The sequence below is a fragment of the Canis aureus genome, chromosome 1 (genome assembly GCF_053574225.1).
Source record: "Canis aureus isolate CA01 chromosome 1, VMU_Caureus_v.1.0, whole genome shotgun sequence".
Lineage (NCBI taxonomy): Eukaryota > Metazoa > Chordata > Mammalia > Carnivora > Canidae > Canis > Canis aureus.
This window is the reverse complement of record NC_135611.1, coordinates 111,915,784-111,934,767: the sequence shown is the minus strand read 5'-3', so window position 1 is coordinate 111,934,767 and position 18,984 is coordinate 111,915,784. Positions and strand designations below refer to the sequence as shown.

The window sequence follows — 18,984 nt, the reverse complement described above, 5'->3', positions numbered from 1 at the left end:
TATGTGAAAATGATGTGCTCTTCCAAGAAATGTGGAATTAGGTTCCAGCCTCCAGCTATTACCTTAATCTTTGAAAATGACATGAAGGGGAAGGTCACCAATGCACCCTGCCAGTCTGAAACTTTTCAAAGTTTTCAGATTGCAGCAGAGCTGCTGAACAATTAAGGAATAATCCACAACACAAAATTTACCTAGAACAGGTATCACTGAGACAGCTAGAGAAGTTATTCATTTTTTTTTATAAGGTTATTTGTTGGAGTAAAATTTGGCAAAAACAGCACAACAAATTCAACTGGAAACAATCATTGATCTGAAGGAAGACCTGAACAAACTAGATGACAAAGAACTTGCTGAAAGAAAGAGCATCATGGATGAACGTTTTGAGAAAAATCAGAAGAAGGATGATCCAAATTTGTTTATGACACTGAAGTTGAGTTCCCACAGGATGAACAACTGCAGTCTTATGGCTGGGACACAGAGTCACCTAAGTTCTTTTTTTTTTTTTATAAATTTTTATTTATTTATGATAGTCACACAGAGAGAGAGAGAGAGAGAGAGAGAGAGGCAGAGACACAGGCGGAGGGAGAAGCAGGCTCCATGCACCGGGAGCCCAACGTGGGATTCCATCCCGGGTCTCCAGGATCGCGCCCTGGGCCAAAGGCAGGTGCCAAACCGCTGTGCCACTCAGGGATCCCCGAGTCACCTAAGTTCTGATATAAAAAACTAAAAACATTAATTGGGCTAGGAGAAAAATCTATGTTTATACAAATAAACATATATAAACATGTATAAAATATATAAACATGGTTCTAGAAAAATGTAACTGTACGTGGTGGGTCATGTTTGGATCAACCATGTTACTTTTCAAAACCAGCATATGTGGAGTATCTACTATGTAGATGCATGAGGAATTCAGGGAAAATAGAATATTGGAATCTGCCTTTAAGGAACTTATAATATAACCGGAAGATAAGTCAAAAACTTGTGAATAGCTAATTAACAGTATTAGGCAGAAAAAAAGATTACAGCCAAATGCTTGATAAAAGTTAAAGAGGGTCAAAGGCTAGATTACCCTAGGGTAGACTAGTCAGGGAAGACTGTCCTTTAGTGGTGAGATGGGACTTTGCCTGGATCTAGAAATGGTAGTGTTTGGGTAGCAGTTTATATAGAATTCCAGATGACGGAACCTGGGATAAAAAAAGGGGGAAGAGAGTAGTGGTAAAGAGATAGGGATTAGAACATTGTGTATGAGGAACAGTAAGCAATTTATAGCTGGATAAGATTGGAGGGCATATATGGTTACCAGATTACCTTGTATGCATTATGTCTTTTTCCCCCCTTCACAATTTTCTTGGCTATCTTATTCTTTCAGGCAAGGTTCAGAATCAAATCATCAGACACTCCTTTCAAAAAAATCTGGAATTTTGAAAAATATTTACATCTTTTACAAATAAAAAATAAAATAAAATAAAAAATAAAAAAACCAAATACGTAGGGGATTATTAGCATCTTTTCAATATGGAATTTTCCCATCTAGTAATATTGTTACATATGATATCCATTTATTGAAGGTTTATATTCCAAAATGATCATAACAATGTTAATTAGCATTTGTTATGTACTATGGACCTGGCACATAAATCCTTGACATTTATTGTCTCATAATCCTCAAACTTATGACATAGGTAGTATTATCATTTTGGTTATATGAACAAAACAGAAACACTCTTAAGCATTTAATATGCATTACGTCTTTATATGTATTTAGCTCTGTTTGTTATGTATATTATTTTGGTCTGTTTGTTATGTATTTAACCCTGGAGTAGAAGAGTAGCCCTGTAGAATGCCCTGCAGCTGCAGGTGGATATCATTTGATGAACAACAGGGGAATTCTGCCCCTCCAGGATCAGGAAAATATATATACTAAAGACATTCTGAAACCCTGAAGTTCTTCCCATAAATAAATAGGTTTGTTTGCAAAATAGGAAATCTACCCATAATATATAACAACAGGCATTGCCAGGTTAGGCCTATTCATGAGTTTGGATCTACAAAGAGATCTTTTTTTTTTAATAACAAATTTATTTTTTATTGGTGTGCAATTTGCCAACATACAGAATAACACCCAGTGCTCATCCTGTCAAGTGCCCCCCTCAGTGCCCGTCACCCATTCACCCCCACCCCCCACCCTCCTCCCCTTCCACCACCCCTAGTTCATTTCCCAGAGTTAGGAGTCTTTATGTTCTGTCTCCCTTTCTGATATTTTTTTTAATTTATTTTTTATTGGTGTTCAATTTACTAACATACAGAATAACCCCCAGTGCCCGTCACCCATTCACTCCCACCCCCCGCCCTCCTCCCCTTCCACCACCCCTAGTTCATTTCCCAGAGTTAGGAGTCTTTACGTTCTGTCTCCCTTTCTGATATTTCCCACACATTTCTTCTCCCTTCCCTTCTATTCCCTTTCACTATTATTTATATTCCCCAAATGAATGAGAACATATAATGTTTGTCCTCCTTGGATGGACTTATTTCACTCAGCATAATACCCTCCAGTTCCATCCACATTGAAGCAAATGGTGGGTATTTGTCATTTCTAATGGCTGAGGAATATTCCATTGTATACATAAACCACATCTTCTTTATCCATTCATCTTACAAAGAGATCGTTGTTGAATCAAGTTATATGTGTACAAATACATCTTTCATCTTATTATACTCTTTAATTGGAAGAAATTCTGTTTTCTTCAAGAAAAATTAGTATTAATTAAATAAAGCTATAAACATTAAAAAAAGGAAATATACTAGGCAATATGAAGAATGGTAAAAGATGGGATCAGAGAAGTGGACAGGGCAGATCACGAAGGAGATTATTGCTATGCAGACCATCTTTAAGAGTTTTTAATTTGGCTCTCATTCTTTTTTTAAAATTGTTATTTATTTATGATAGGCACACAGTGAGAGAGAGAGAGAGAGAGAGAGAGAGAGAGGCAGAGACATAGGCAGAGGGAGAAGCAGGCTCCATGCACAGGGAGCCCAACGTGGGATTTGATCCCGGTCTCCAGGATTGCACCCTGGGCCAAAGGCAGGCACTAAACCGCTGCGCCACCCAGGGATCCCCTGGCTCTCATTCTGTGAAAGCATTTTTTGAATGATTACTTCATTCTGTTAACTGGTATACAGCTGACCTATGGTAACTGAGTTTTTACTTTGTAATGATTATCCGATCCTCACTTCCTTCAAACTCATCCAGCTCTGATTTCCCATCCTAGATGCCTATTCTTGTCATCTACAACACTTTCTGGAAGCAAATGCAAAGTTCACATACTGGAATCTGTATTTACTCTACCAATTTAAAGCATAAAGAAATTTAAGAAAATAGAGGCTTACAAAATCATTGAATGTACTAGAGGAAAGAGTTCTAGACAGAACTTTCAGGAATGACTCCAAGTAAAAGATGACCAAACTGGAGATACTATTTCTGTAATAGATTTCTGTCACAGACAGGAGGATGGGATGTCATGAGGGTACCAGTGGACAGTCATGTTCAAGACCGGACACTATAGCTAAATCTAGGCACCATAATCTTTTGTCACTGACACTCATTTGACTTTTAACATTTAGTAGCTAAAAATTGGAAATATAACCATCTGTAAATCAGATAATTATTTTCACAACTTTGACAGAGCAATCAGCAGGAAAATAACATGTCTACCTTCTATCTTCCAAACATCAGCAAAATTTTAAAAGAACTTTAATTTAGATTTAAAGAGGGATGCCTGGGTGGCTCAGCGGTTGGGCATCTGCCTTCAGCTCCCGGTGCCATCCCACTCTGGGGTGGAGTCTCCAATCGGCTCCCTCTGGGGAGCCTGCTTCTCCCTCTGTCTGTGTCTCTGCCTCTCTCTGCGTGTCTTTTGTGAATGGATGAATAAAATCTTATTAAAAATGTTTTTAAAAATCAGATTTAAAGGAAGTTTTTAAGAGAATTTTAAAAATCTATTTCACTTCTACAAGCTTAGCTAGAAAAGGAACTGGTAAATTTATCTTTTTTAAGCATCCTCCATTTCAGAAAGGAAAAAAAAAGAGAGAGTGGATTGATCCTGAAAGTCAATTTACTGTATCCATTAAAATAATCAAGAAAAGCCTATTCTAGGAACCAAAGTATGAATGTTACAAAGTCTGGTAATATAATTCACCATATAAATCCTGAAAGTAAAAATTCAGGTATATATCTCCATAGAGTATTAAAATTTTTAAAAAATATTTTATTTATTTATTCATGAGAGACAGAGAGAAAGAGAGAGAGGCAGAGACACAGGCAGAAAAAGAAGCAGGCTCCATGCAGGGAGCTCAGTATGGGACTCGATCCCAGGACTCCAGGATCATGCCCTGAGCACAAGGCAGATGCTCAACCGCTGAGCCACTCAGGTGTCCCATCTTTAAAAAAATCTCAGTATAGTTGACATAGTATTCTATTAATTTCATGTGTACAAATCAATTATGGTGATTCAACAATTCTATACAACCCAGGGCTCATCATGGTAAGTGTACTCTTAATCCTTTCACTTACTTCACCCATCTCCCCACTCATCTCCCCTCTGGTAACCATCAGTTTGTTTTCTGTTTTTTGGTTTGTCTTTTTGTTTTTTTTTTTGGTTTGTTTTCTTTTGTTTCTTAAATTCCACACATGAGTAAAATCATATGGTATTTGTCTTTCTCTGACTGGCTTATTTTACTTAGGCTTATACCCTTTAGATCCATCTGTCATTGCAAATGGCAAGATTTCATTCTTTTTTATGGCTGAGAAATATTCCATTTTATATATAGATGCAATCTCTTCTTTATTCACTCATCTGTTGATGAATGCTTGGGCTGCTTCTATAATTTGGCTATTGTAAATAATGCTCTAATAAATATAGTGGTGCATATATCTTTTTTTGTTTGTTTTTTGGTTTAGTCCATCAGTTTACCAATGACTTTATTTATTTTTAAAGTTTTATTTATTTATTTATTTATTTATTTATTTATTTATTTATTATTGGAGTTCAATTTGCCAACATATAGCATAACACCCAGTTCTCATCCCGCCAAGTGTCCCCCTCAGTGCCCATCACCCAGTCACCCCAACCCCCAGACCACCTCCCTTTCCACTACCCCTTCTTCGTTTCCCAGAGTTAGGTGTCTGTCATGTTTTGTCACCCTCACTGATATTTTCACTCATTTTCTCTCCTTTCCCCTTTATTCCCTTTCACCAATTTTTATAATCCCTAAATGAATGAGACCATATAATGTTTGTTCTTCTCTGATTGACTTACTTCACTGAACATAATACCCTCCAGTTCCATCCATGTCTAAACAAATGGTGGGTATTTGTGTTTCTAATGGCTGAGTAATATTCCATTGTATACATAGACCACATCTTCTTTATCCATTCATCTTTCAATGGACAACGAGGCTCCTTCCACAGTTTGGCTATTGTGGACATTGCTGCTATAAGCATTGGGGTGCAGGTGTTCTGCACCTCATCTTTGTGTCTTCACTGCATCTATATCTTTGGGGTAAATCCCCAGCAGTGCAATTGCTGGGTTGTAGGGCAGATCTATTTTTAACTCTTTGAGGAACCACACAGTTTTCCAGAGTGGCTGCACCAGTTCACATTCCCACCAACAGTGCAAGAGGGTTCCCCTTTCTCCAAATCCTCTCCAACATTTGTTGTTTCCTGCCTTGTTAATTTTCCCCATTCTCACTGGTGTGAGGTGGTATCTCATTGTGATTTTGATTAGTATTTCCCTGATAGCATGTGATGCGGAGCATTTTCTCATGTGCCTGTTGGCCATGTCTATGTCTTCCTCCGTGAAATTTCTGTTCATGTCTTTTTCCCATTTCATGATTGGATTGTTTGTTTCTTTTCTGTTGAGGTTAATACGTTCTTTATAGATCTTGGATACTAGCCCTTTATCTGATAGGTCATTTGCAGATATCTTCTCCCATTCTGTAGGTTGTCTTTTAGTTTTGTTGGCTGTTTCTTTTGCTGTGCAGAAGCTTTTTATCTTGATGAAGTCCCAATAATTCATTTTTGCTTTTGTTTCTCTTGCCTTCATGGATGTATCTTGCAAGAAGTTGCTGTTGCCAAGTTCAAAAAGGGTGTTGCCTGTGTTCTCCACTAGGATTTTGATGGAATCTTGTCTCACATTTAGATCTTTCACCCATTTTGAGTTTATCTTTGTGTATGGTGCAAGAGAATGGTCTAGTTTCATTCTTCTGCATGTGGATGTCCAATTTTCCCAGCACCATTTATTGAAGAGACTGTCTTTTTTTCCAATGGATAGTCTTTACTGCTTTGTCGAATATTAGTTGACCATAAAGTTGAGGGTCCACTTCTGGATTCTCTATTCTGTTCCATTGATTTATGTGTCTGTTTTTGTGCCAATACCACACTGTCTTGATGATCACAGCTTTGTAGTACAACCTAAAATCTGGCATTGTGATGCCCCCGGCTCTGGTTTTCCTTTTTAATATTCCCCTGACTATTTGGGGTCTTTTCTGATTCCACACAAATCTTAAGATGATTTGTTCCAACTCTCTGAAGAAAGTCCATGGTTTTTTGATTGCCTTAAATGTGTAAATTGCCCTGGGTAACATTGACATTTTCACAATATTAATTCTGCCAATCCATGAGCATGGAATATTTTTCCATCTCTTTGTGTCTTCCTCAAATTCTTTCAGAAGTGTTTTGTAGTTTTTAGGGTATAGATCCTTTACCTCTTTGGTTAGGTTTATTTTCCTAGGTATCTTATGCTTTTGGGTGCAATTCTAAATGGGATTGACTCCTTAATTTCTTTCTTTAGTCTCATTGTTAGTGTATAGAAATGCCACTGATTTCTGGGCATTGATTTTGTATCCTGCCACACTGCCAAATGGCTATATGAGTTCTAGCAATCTTGGGGTGGACTCTTTTGGGTTTTCTTTCTTTCTTTCTTTCTTTTTTATCTACGATAGTCACACACAAAGAGAGAGAGAGGAAGAGACACAGGCAGAGGGAGAAGCAGGCTCCATGCACCGGGAGCCCGATGTGGGATTTGATCCCGGGTCTCCAGGATCGCGCCCTGGGCCAAAGGCAGGCGCCAAACCGCTGCGCCACTCAGGGATCCCTCTTTTGGGTTTTCTATGTACAGTATCATGTCCTCTGCAAAGAGGGAGAGTTTGACTTCTTCTTTGCCAATTTGAATGCCTTTAATGTCTTTTTGTTGTCTGATTGCTGAGGCTAGGACTTCCAGTACTATGTTGAATAGCAGTGGTGAGTGTGGACATCCCTGTCTTGTTCCTGATCTTAGGGGAAAGGCTCCCAGTGCTTCCCCATTGAGAATGATATTTGCTGTGGGTTTTTAGTAGATGGCTTTTAATATGTTGAGGAATGTTCCCTCTATCCCTACACTCTGAAGAGTTTTGATCAGGAATGGATGCTGTATTTTGTCAAATGCTTTCTCTGCATCTATTAAGAGGCTCATATGGTTCTTGTTTTTTCTCTTGTTGGTATGATTTATCACATTGATTGCTTTACCAGTGTTGAACCAGCCTTGCATCCTGGGGATAAATCCCACTTGGTCATGGTGAATAATCTTCTTAATGTACTGTTGGATCCTATTGGCTAGTATCTTGTTGAGAATTTTTGCATCTGTGTTCATCAGGGATATTGGTCTATAATTCTCTTTTTTGGAGGGGTCTTTGTCTGGTTTTGGAATTAAGGTGATGCTGGCCTCATAAAACGAGTTTGGAAGTACTCCATCCCTTTCTATCTTTCGGAACAGCTTTAGTAGAATAGGTATTGTTTCTTCTTTAAACGTTTGATAGAATTCCCCTGGGAAGCCATCTGGGCCTGGACTTTTGTGTCTTGGGAGGTTTTTGATGACTGTTTCCATTTTTTTCCCTGGTTCTTGGCCTGTTCAGGTTTTCTATTTCTTCCAGTTCCAGTTTTGGTAGTTTGTGGTTTTCTAGAAATGCGTCCATTTCTTCTAGATTGTCTAATTTATTGGCATATAGCTGCTCATAATAAGTTTTTAAAATCATTTGTATTTCCTTGGTATTGGTGGTGATCTCTCCTTTTTCATTCATGATTTTATTTTATTTTTTTACTTACAAATTTATTTTTTATTGGTGTTCAATTTGCCAACATATAGAATAACACCCAGTGCTCATCCCGTCAAGTGCCTACCTCGGTGCCCATCACCCCCACCCCCCGCCCACCTCCCCTTCCACCACCCCTAGTTCATTTCCCAGAGTTAGGATTCTTTCATGTTCTGTCTCCCTTTCTGATATTTCCCACTCATTTTTTCTCCTTTCCCCTTTATTCCCTTTCACTATTTTTTATATTCTCATTCATCTATTAATTTGAGTCTTTTCTCTCTTCTTTTTAATAAGGCTGGCTAATGGTTTATCTATCTTATTAATTCTTTCAAAGAACCAACTCCTGGTTTTGTTGATCTGTTCCACAGTTCTTCTGGTCTCTATTTCATCGAGTTCTGCTTGAATTTTTATTAACTCTCTTCTTCTGCTGGGTGAACTTTTTTTTTTAAATTTTTATTTATTTATGATAGTCACAGAGAGAGAGAGAGAGAGAGAGGCAGAGACACAGGCAGAGGGAGAAGCAGGCTCCATGCACTGGGAGCCCGATGTGGGATTCGATTCCGGGTCTCCAGGATCGCGCCCTGGGCCAAAGGCAGGCGCTAAACCGCTGCGCCACCCAGGGTTCCCGCTGTGTGAACGTTTTATTTGCTGTTCCTTCTCTAGTTCCTTTAGGTGCAAGGTTAGCTTTTGTATTTGAGTTCTTTCCAGTTTTTTGATGGATGCTTGTATTGTGATGTATTTCCCCCCCAGGATTGCTTTTGGTGTATCCCAAAGATTTCGAAAGGTTGTACCTTCATTCTCATTAGTTTCCGTGAATCTTTTTAATTCTTTTCTAGTTTTCTGGTTGACCCTTTCATCTTGTAGCAGGATGGTCTTTAACCTCCACGTGTTTGAAATCCTTCCAAATTTCTTCTTGTTATTTAGTTCTAGTTTCAAAGCATTATGGTCTGAAAATATGCAGGGGACGATCCCAATCTTTTGGTATCGGTTAAGACCTCATTTGTGACCCAGTATGTGGTCTATTCTGGAGAAAGTTCCATGTGCACTTGAGAAGAACGTGTATTCAATTGCATTTGGATGTAAAGTTCTGTAAATATCTGTGAAATCCATCTGGTCCAGCGTATCATTTAAAACTCTTGTTTCTTTGGAGATGTTGTGCTTAGAATATCTATCAATTTCAGAAAGCGCTGTGTCGAAGTCTCCCAGTATTACTGTATTATTATCTAACTATGTCTTAACCTTGTTTATTAATTGATTGATATACTTGGCAGCTCCCACATTAGGGGCATAAATATTCATGATTGTTAGATCTTCTTGTTGGATAGATCCTTTAAGTATGATATAGTGTCCCTCTTCATCTCTTACTACAGCCTTTGGGATAAACTTTATCTGATATGAGGATGGGTACACCTGTTTTCTTTTGAGGATCATTTGAATGGTAAATGGTTCATCAACCTTTTATTTTCAGGTCGTAGGTGTCCTTAGGTCTAAAATGAGTCTTTTGTAGACAGCAAATAGATGGGTCTTGCTTTTTTATACAGTCTGAAACCCTGCGCCTTTTGATGTGATCATTTAGCCCATTCACGTTCAGAGTTACTATTGAAAGATATGAATTTAGTGTCATCATGATACCTATTCAGTCCCTGTTTTTGTGGATTGTTTCCTTGGACTTCCTCTTTCTTTTACAGAGTCCTCCTTAATGTATCTTGCAGAGCTGGTTTGGTAGTCATATATTCTTTCAGTTTCTGCCTGTCTTGGAAGCTCTTTATCTCTCCTTCTATTCTGAATGAGAGCCTTGCTGGATAAAGTATTCTTGACTGCAGGTTCTTCTCATTTATGTCCTAAATGAGAAGAATATGAATGGGTCATATATGAATATATGATATTCATATATTCATATATGAATATGACCCTGAATATATCCTTTCTGGACTGCCAGGTCTCTGTGGAGAGGTCTGCTGTTAACCTAATACTTCTCCCTATAAAGATTAGGGATTTCTTTTTTTTAATTTTTATTTATTTATGATAGTCACACACAGAGAGAGAGAGAGAGAGAGGCAGAGACATAGGCAGAGGGAGAAGCAGGCTCCATGCACTGGGAGCCCAACATGGGACTCGATCCCGGATCCCCAGGATCGCGCCCTGGGCCAAAGGAAGGCGCCAAACTGCTGCACCACCCAGGGATCCCCAGATTAGGGATTTCTTGTCTTTTGCTGCTTTAAGGATCTTCTCTTTATCTTTGGAATTTCCAAGTTTCACTATGAAATATCGGGATGTTGAATGGTTTTTATTGATTTTAGGGGGGATCTATCTCCTGGATCTGAATGCCTGTTTCCCTCCCCAAGTTAGGGAAGTTCTCAGCTATGATTTGTTCAAATACACTCTCTGGTCCTCTGTCCCTTTCAGCGCCCTATGGAACCTCAATTAAACGTAGATTTTTCCTTCTGGCTGTCATTTATTTCCCTTAACCTTTACTCATGATCTTTTTGTTTTTCTCATTTTTCCTCAGCTTCCTTCCTCGCCATCAACTTGTCTTCTATGTAACTCACTCGTTCTTCTACCTCATTAACCCTCATCGTTAGGACCTCCAGTTTGGATTGCATCTCATTTGATTGATTTTTAGTTTCAGCCTGATTAGATCTAAATTCTGCAGTCATGAAGTCTCTTGAATCCTTTATGCTTTTTCCCAGAGCCACCAGTAGCTTTATAATTGTGCTTCTGAATTGGCTTTCTGACATCAAATTGTAATCCAAATTATGTAATTCTGTGGCAGAGTACAGAATTTCTGATTCTTTCTTTTGTGGTGAGTTCTTCCTTCTAGTCATTTTGTTCAGTGCAGAGTGGATAAAAACAAGTTGTACTGGAAAAATGAAGGAAAAAGGGAAGAAATAAAGGAGGAGAACAAACAAAAACAAAAAAACAAGGAGGGGTATCCCCTGATTCTATATACTGTAAGTCCTTCGACTTCCCCTGGAGCTTTCCAGTGCTGCGTGGTCAAGAACTTGCTCTTCCCCTGTCCTTCCAGCTGGTCTTCTGGGGGAGGGGCCTGGTGTGCTGATTCTCAGGTGTGTGCACCTGGGGGAGCTGTCCCACCCCCTGCCAGGTGCATGGTTCAGTGGGAGCTGTTTATCCTGTGTGACCTCTGCTCCCTGGCAGCCCCGCTCCATCCCAGGCACAGGGTGACACCAGGAGGAAAAACAACAGTGGCCGCAGCCAGCTCTCCAGCCCTGGAGTCAGCTCCAGCAGTAACTACCGCAGTCTCCCAGTCTGCAGAGGCCTGGATGCTCAGGTGGGCAGGGGATGCTGATCTGCAGAGCTCGGGGCGCCCAGCGGCAGGAGCATCCTCGCTGTCCTATGTCCTCCCGGCCTCTGCCTGTCCCAGGGGAGTGCCGGATCTTGGGCTGTGTCCCCTGGCGCCTTGGGCTCCAGGGCCTGCGCTGCTGGAATTGCACTCCCGGGGAGCCCCAGCCCTTTACTGAGCTCTCCTGCAGCATGTGGCATGCTCTCCTCCGGGGTGCACTGCCTCTGTTAGTGACCCCGGGGACCTGGGGGCTCCACTGCCCCTCCTGGGATCCTACCCGAGTTCCCTGCAAGCACCTTTCCATTCAGGAAGATTGGTAAAGTTCCTGCTTCTCCGGGACTGGGGTTTCCTGTCCTGGATGCTCTTGCCACCTGGCCTTAGCCCAGCTCCTCGTGGGGACCCCTCCCCCTTGGATGCTTGTTTGTTTATTTATTTCCGTCTTTCTACCTTGATAGAAGCACGAACTCTTCTCACTGTAGCATTCCAGCTGTTCTCTCTTTAAATCTCAGGCCGAATTCATAGGTTTTCAGGATAATTTGAGAGTTATCTAGGTAAGTTGGTGGGGACACATGACTTGGGGACCCTGCTCCTCCATCATTTTGCCCTGCCCTTTGCATATATCTTTTTGAATTAGTGTTTTCATATTCTTTGGGTAAACACCCAGTAGTGGAATTACTGGATCATATGGCAATTCTATTTTTAATTTTTTGAGGAAACTCCTTACTGCTTTCCACAATGGTTGCATCAGTGTGCATTCTCACCAACAGTGTATAAGCGTCCCTTTTCCTCCACATCCTCATCAACATGTGTTGTTTCTTGTATTTTTTATTTTAGCCATCTGACAGGTGTGAAGTGATATCTCATTGTGGTTTTGATTTGCATGGCTCTGATGATGAGTGATGCTGAGCATCTTTTCATGTGTTTGTCGTCCATCTGTATTTCTTCTTTGGAGAAATGTCTGTTCATGTCTTCTGCCCATTTTTAATTGGTTATTTGTTTTTTTGATGTTGAGGTGTATAAATTCCTTATGTACTTTGAATACTAACCCTTTATTGGGTATGTCATTTGCAAACATCTTCTCCCATTCAGTAGATTGTCTCTTAGTTGTTTTTGATGATTTCTTCTGCTGTGCAGAAACTTTTAATTTTGATATAGTCTACTTTTGCTTTTGTGTCCCTTGCTTCAGGAGACATATCTAGAAAAATGTTGCTATGACTGATGTCAGATTATGCTCTCTTCTGGGATTTTAATGGTTTCAGATCTCACAATTATGTATTTAATCCCTTTTGAGGTTTTTTTTTTTGTGTGTGTGTGGGGGGGGGTGTAAAAAAGTGGTCTAGTTTCATTGTTTTGCATGTAGCTGTCTGGTTTTCCCAAGGCTGGTTTTTTTAAAAAAGATTTTATTTATTCATGAGAGACAGAGAGAGAAAGAGAGGCAGAGACACAGGGAGAGAGAGAAACAGGCTCCATACAGGGAGCTCAATGTGGAACTGAATCCCGGGATTCCAGGATCATGCCCTGGGCCAAAGGGAAGCCCTCAACCACTGAGCCACCCAGACATCCCCCAAGGCCATTTGTTGAAGAGACTTTTCCCTATTGCATATTCTCGCCTCCTTTGTCAGAGATTAATTGACCATATAATCATGGGTGTATTATGAGGCTCTCTGGTCTCTTCCTTTAATTTATGTGTCTCTTTTTGTGCCAGTACCACAGTGTTTTTTTTTATTTTTAAAATTTAAATTTAATTTGCCAATGTATAGTATAACACCCAGTGCTTATAGTGTTTTGATTACTACAGCTTTGTAGTATATCTTGATATCTGGGATTTTGATACTTCTTGTTTTGTTCTTTCTCAAGATTGCTTTGGCTAATCAAGATCTTTTGTGGTCCCATATAAATTTAAGGATTATTTGTTCTAGTTCTATGAAAAATGATGTTGGTATTTTGATGGGGAATGCATTAAATCTGTAGACTGCTTTGGGTAGTACGAACATTTTAACAATATTTATTCTTCCAATCCATAAGCATGGAAAATCTTTCCATTTGCTTGTGTCATCTTCATTTTCTTTCATCAATGTTTTACAGCTTTCAGAGTACAGGTCTTTCACCTCTTTTTTTTTTAATTTTTATTTATTTATGATAGTCACAGAGAGAGAGAGAGAGAGAGGCAGAGACACAGGCAGAGGGAGAAGCAGGCTCCATGCACCGGGAGCCCTGACGTGGGATTCGATCCCGGGTCTCCAGGATCGTGCCCTGGGCCAAAGGCAGGCGCTAAACCACTGGGCCACCCAGGGATCCCTCTTTCACTTCTTTGGTTAAGTTTATTCCTAGGTATTTTATTATTTTTGGTACAATTGAAAATGGGATTGTTTTCTTAATTTCTCTTCCCACTAGCAGTGTATTAGTATTATTTAAATTAGAATATAATAATAATAGATTTATTAGAATTATTATTATTAGGGTATAGAAATGCAACAGATTTCTATATATTGATTTTGTATTCTGTGATCTTACTGAATTCATTTATCAGTTCTAATGGAGTTTTTTTGGGCAGTCCATAGGTTTTCTTTAGATTTTTCTATTTATAGTATCATGACATCTGTAAATAGTGAAAGTTTTACTTCTTCCTTACTGATTTGGATGCCCTTTATTTCCTTCTTGTCTAATTGCTGTGGCTAGAACTTCCAGTACAATGCTGAATGAAAGTAGTGAGAGTGGACATCTTTGTCCTGTTCCTGATATTAAGGGAAAAGCTGGCAGTGTTTCGCCATTGAGTATGATGTTACCTGTGGGCTTTGCATATATGGCCTTTATTATGTTGAGGTATGTTACCTCTAAATCCACTTTGTTGAGGGTTTTATCACGAATGGATGCTGTTCTTTGTCAAATGCTTTTCCTGCACCTATTGAAATGATCACATGGATCCTTTCTCTTATTGATGTGTTGTATCATGTTGATTGATTTGTGAATACTGAACCACCCTTGCATCCCAGGAATAAATTCACATGATCGTGGTGAATGATTTTTTTTTAGTTGCTTGATTTGAGTTGCTAATATTTTGTTGAGGATTTTTGCGTCTATGTTCATTAGAGATATTGATCTGTAGTTTTTAATTTTTTTTTATTTTTATTTTTATTTTTTTTTAGTTTTTTTTTTTAGTTTTTTATTTTTATTTATTTTTTTGATCTGTACTTTTTTAAAAAAGATTTTATTTTTAAATAATTTCTAAAAAAAAAAATAATAATTTCTATACCGAAAATGGGTCTCAAACTTATATCCTTGACATCAAAGGTCACACGTTCTATTGACTGAGCCAGCCAGATGCCCCTATAGTTCTCTCTTTCTGTGTCTCTCTCTCTCTCTTTGTAGTATTTTTTCAAATCTAGTTTTGGTATCAGGTGAATGCTAGTCTCATAGAATTAATTTAGAAGTCTTCTCTCCTATTTTTTGAAATAGTTTGAGAAGAATAGTTATTAACTCTACCTAAATGTTTGGTAGAATTCAACTGCAAAGTCATCTGGTCCTGGACTTTTGTTTGTTGGAGTTTTTTGATTACTGATTCATTTCCATTGTTGGTAATCAGTCTGTTAAAATTTCCTATTTCTTCCTGATTCAGTTTTGGGAGATAAAATATTTCTAGGAATTTATCCATTTCTTCTAGGCTACACAATTTGTTGGCATATAATTTTTCATAATTTTCTCTTATAATTGTACCTGTGATGTCAGTTATTATTTCTCCTCTTTCGTTTCTAATTTTGTTTATTTGGATCCTTTCTCTCTCCCCTCACCCCTTTGATGAGTCTGGTTGAAGGTTTATCGATTTTGTTGATCTTTCCAAAGAACCACATATGTTCTACTGCTTTTTCAGTTTCTATTTTGGGTCATGACCTGAGCCGATTATAGATGCTCATCTGCTGAGCCACCCAGGTGTCCCAATTTACAAAGTAATTATCGATATATATGTACTTACTGCCATCTTGTTACTTGTTTTATGGTTGTTTTTGTAGTTCCCTGTTCCTTTCTTTGCTTGCTATCTTCCCTCATAGTTTTCTGGATTTCTTTAGTGATATACCTGGATTCCTTTCTATTTATTTTTTGCCTATTTATCACCAGTTTTTGATTTGTGGTTACCATTAGGTTTATATATAACACCTTATTTTATCTTATTTTTTAAATATTATTTATTTATTTATTCATAGAGACACAGAGAGAGATAGAGAGGCAGAGACACAGGCAGAGGGAGAAACAGGCTCCATGCAGAGAGCCCGATGTGGGACTCGATCCAGGGTCTCCAGGATCACGCCCTAGGCTGCAGGCGGCGCTAAACCGCTGCGCCACCCGGGCTGCCCTATATATAACATCTTATGCATAAAACAGTCTATATTAAGTTGATGGTTGCTTAAGTTTGAACCCACTCCTTACTTCATACCCTCCCCCATTTTAGGTATATGGTGTCGTACCTTATATCCTTTTATTTTGTGAATCCCTTCACTGATATAGATAAACTTAATTTTACTGCTTTTGTGCTTTCTACTTTTCTTACTCCTGCTTATTGTCTTTTCTTTCCACTCAAAAAGTCTCCTTTAGCATTTCTTGTAGGGCTGGTTTAGTTGTCATGAATTCCTTTAACATTTTACTTTTTCTTTCTGAACGATAGCCTTGCTGGATAGAATATTTTTGGTTGAAGGTTTATTTTCTTTCAGTACTTTGAATACGTTACACCACTCTCTTCTAGCCTGCAAAGTTTCTGCTGAAAACCAGCTGACCACCTTCTGGGGTTTCCCTTATATGTAACTATTTTCTTTTCTCTTGCTGCTTTAAAAATTCTCTATTACTACTTTAAAAAAAAGATTTTATTTATTATCATGAAAGGCACACAGAGAGAGTTAGAGACACAGGCAGAGAGAGAAGCAGGCTCCCTGCAGGGAGCCCAATGTGGGACTTGATCCCAGGACCCTGGGATCACGCCCTGAGCTGAAGGCAGATGCTCAACCACTGAACCACCCAGGCATCCCAGCTTTTTTTTTTTTTAAACAAGGTTTTATTTTCTCCTTTGAGATTATAATGAACAAGGTCATACCACAAGTCAGAAGTAGGGCACAGAATGCTCACAAGGCTGGTTTGGTTATCTGAGATCATTAAAGATGAATGACTCCTAACAACATATACAAAAAATAAGAAATATAAATATAAAATACAAATTTCCCTTTAAAAATACTTTTAAGAAAAAAAGCAGGGCCTTGGAAGCTTTGTTTCTTTTCTCCTCCTGTGTTGCAGATTCCTGCTATGGCTTTGGTGGGTGGTGGAGCAAAGGTGTCATCTGTAGCTGGCGCTGCCCATGTGGGGTATGGGCAGATGGAACTCCCCACTTGAAGGAGACTATGTTTAGATTCTGAGATGGGAAGTGCGAGGTAAATAGTTCATGGTAGCCTTTGTTGTTGTTAGATTTAAGTTTTCCTTTTTTGCTGTCCAGTCATCCTCATAGGTCTTCTGTTTCTTGGTGTCCACATTGCCATCCTCATCATCTTCAGCTGCCTGTGTGTTCAAAGCTGCCTAAGCCTCCCCATCTTCCTCTCCATTCTCTTCCTCACCATCACCTTCCTCTTCCTCCTCTTTTTCCCCTCCCATTTTACCTCTTCTTCATCTACCTTGTCGGCCTCCTGCTCTCCATTTTTCTCATGAGCTTTCCTATTAGCAGATGTGTCTCATCCATTCTCTGCCTCCTCCACAACTCCCTTCTCCTGTAAGTCCTTGGTGGTGATCTCAGAGCTGGTGTCCATGGGTCTCTAACATGACCTGGCACACCAGTGATCATCAGATGCAGTGGATTAAAAAGAAAGCAAGAGTTGGAGGACTCTGGTGGTAAGTCTATCATAGTCTGTGGTGGTGGAGGAAGTCCACGGTGGAGGTGGTTAGGGCTGAACACAGAAACAATGCCAAGATCGCTTTTCAGAGCAGCCAGTGGGGTTATGAAATAACCTTGAATCCCTTTGCAAACATCTCTTTCCATCTTTCCTCCTCTCTGAATTTACCACATTCCTGAATTTTATTGGTCGTATCCTTGTTTTCCATTATCTTCCACTTAAGCACAAAATATCACTTATTTTCCTTCTTTTTAAATTTTTGTGAAAGGAACACAGTCTATGTAAATTTCTATGGCTCGCTGCTCATCATATATTAGGCTCAGTAATTTTCACTCCTGTGTTCTATTCTAATGTTAAGGTACTTCACACCTAATTATCCATCCTACTTTTGATAGATATGTTTCATTTCCAGATTTGTTACTGCAATGATATTAGTGAAACTAATGTAACAGTGTTTGATAACATGGAAAACATTTCAAGGATTTTTAGCTGTGATGAAACCAGTTAGGAGGAAGCAAAAGAGAGACTTCTGGAGGAGAAACAACAAAAAGGTCAGAAAAAAAAACCATTTTTCCCCCCAGGAACATTTAGGAGTTTCCTCTGAAATTGTAATAGAAAAGGAATTTTATCTTCTTCCCTAATACTACATCCATTATCTCTTCATCTGTTTTTATCTACCAATTCAGATCTGGAGAAATAGTGTCAGAAATGTCAGAAGAAATACAAATATTTAAGTTCAAATTGGCCACAGAGGAATCAGGCACTGTTCAGGAAATGGTAGTCTGTTTTTTTTTTTTTTTTGTATACTCAGAATATAACAAAATATAAAAAAATTATCACTTTTTGAATAAGACAACTAGTGCTCTGATGGACTAATTATACAGTCTCAAACAGGTTCTCTGCTTGTATGACCTATGAACTAGGACCTCTAAATCCCTAATTCTGGGCTCTGCTCTAATCTACATGCTTCCACCAGTTAGAAATTATTTCCTTAGTCTAGGGTTTTCAAAATTCTCTAAGTTAAGTACTCTTGATATTACAGAAGATTGGAAACCTACAGCAGCCACTCCATGACTGGATGTTACTTGGATTTCTTCTTTCTTCTAAAATATTGATTTGCTTTCTTTCCCATAAAACAGCATTGACTCGTTATAAAATCACGAGGCAGATAAATTGCAAAAATTTTTCTGCATCTTAAATTTGATGCTCCAAGAAGATGTAATAACACTACTCTATTTTATAGATAATGAAACTATGTAAATAATGAAACTCCCTATCCGAACACAGTCACAATTATTCAGGCACATATAGTGCTTGGCAGCCAGATAATCAAACTAACACATACTAAGCCAGATAACACTGCACTGTTTTGTTTTTAGTCCAGGTGGCCGGTGATCCAGTTTTATAATCACCATAGTATGCACACAAAAGAAAAGTATATCAAAAAAATCTCACAAATATTAAGCCATCCTTGGTGACTAATATTGACACAGAATGTCACATATCTCATCTTCCAGTCCAAAGAGGCCTTTGCATACGATCACAGTATCAGTTCACGACCACGTATTGTTGCTTTTCAACAGTGGCATATCATCTCTAACACAAACCGCCTTACGCCTAAGGGAACAAAGATTCACAGTAGCACGAACTGTCCCATGGATATAAACAATTTAAGGTCCCAGTCACCGAATGGGA

General features: G+C 38.8%; 1 protein-coding gene and 2 pseudogenes across 1 annotated transcript in view; 1 reads left to right on the top strand and 2 right to left on the bottom strand.

Moving 5' to 3' along the window:
- Nucleotides 1–18,984, bottom strand: part of LYPD5 (LY6/PLAUR domain containing 5) — a 64,920-nt gene that overhangs the window by 41,187 nt on the left and 4,749 nt on the right. The gene's annotated exons all lie outside the window — the stretch shown is intronic.
- Nucleotides 4–16,798, top strand: LOC144311346 (centrosomal protein of 19 kDa pseudogene; annotated as a pseudogene).
- LOC144284623 (prothymosin alpha pseudogene) lies at nucleotides 15,954–18,983 on the bottom strand (annotated as a pseudogene).